The following is a 707-nucleotide window of genomic DNA, read 5'->3' as shown; positions in this document are numbered from 1 at the left end:
TAAAGGATAGAATATTCATTGTTTTACATAAATGTCTTTCATTGTAGGGAAGACCACATCGAGAATTCTGCATCGAACTAAACGCACGAATATATTCGCTAATATATAATGCAGCTGAGTGAATACTGCGACATGTAAGGTTCTCGTGAGGTAATGCGAAATGGACTAACTTTAAACATGTAAAGTCAAAGTTATACATCACAAGTTATTTATGAGTTATATGTTTCGTGACCTGAAAGTGTACGAAATCAAATATCCTCATTTGCAAAATCATGTATTACTTGTCGCTGACAGTATTATCTGGCTGCACGACTTCGGCATCGGAAATCTCTTTATTACGACTAATACAATAAAGATAATTTAGAAATATAGTAGATTATAAATAAATATAGAGATTCAATGTTATATGTGCATTTATATGTTATACATGTATATGTTATATTTATATGTTATATATATTTATGTATTGTTATATTGTGATATATATTTATATATATTTATATATCATACATATATATGCATGTTTATACATATGTATATGTAGTTTTCATCGTAAATAGTTGTATCATATAGTTGTAAAACTTCCTAGAATACATGCTAGAACATATAGTTGTAAAACTTCCTAGAATACATGCTAGAACATTTATGAATTTTTGATCGATCTCTTCTGTAGGGAAAACAATTCTGATGAATAAGTTTTTTTTTCT

The 707-nt window shown here is 27.7% G+C and overlaps 3 protein-coding genes across 7 annotated transcripts in view; 2 read left to right on the top strand and 1 right to left on the bottom strand.

Annotated features, from left to right (window-relative positions):
* Positions 1-707, bottom strand: part of LOC116846861 (four and a half LIM domains protein 2) — a 642,247-nt gene that overhangs the window by 243,914 nt on the left and 397,626 nt on the right. The window lies entirely within an intron of this gene.
* The window catches only part of LOC116846898, a 10,605-nt gene that overhangs the window by 331 nt on the left and 9,567 nt on the right, over positions 1-707 (top strand). The window lies entirely within an intron of this gene.
* The window catches only part of LOC116846897, a 4,452-nt gene that overhangs the window by 326 nt on the left and 3,419 nt on the right, over positions 1-707 (top strand). The window lies entirely within an intron of this gene.

Source organism: Odontomachus brunneus, unplaced genomic scaffold, assembly GCF_010583005.1.
Source record: "Odontomachus brunneus isolate Ranch 3 - 2012 unplaced genomic scaffold, Obru_v1 Obru_scaffold_071, whole genome shotgun sequence".
NCBI classification, from domain to species: Eukaryota; Metazoa; Arthropoda; class Insecta; order Hymenoptera; family Formicidae; genus Odontomachus; species Odontomachus brunneus.
Note: the sequence above shows the minus strand (reverse complement) of the source record. Positions and strands in the feature narration are given on the sequence as shown.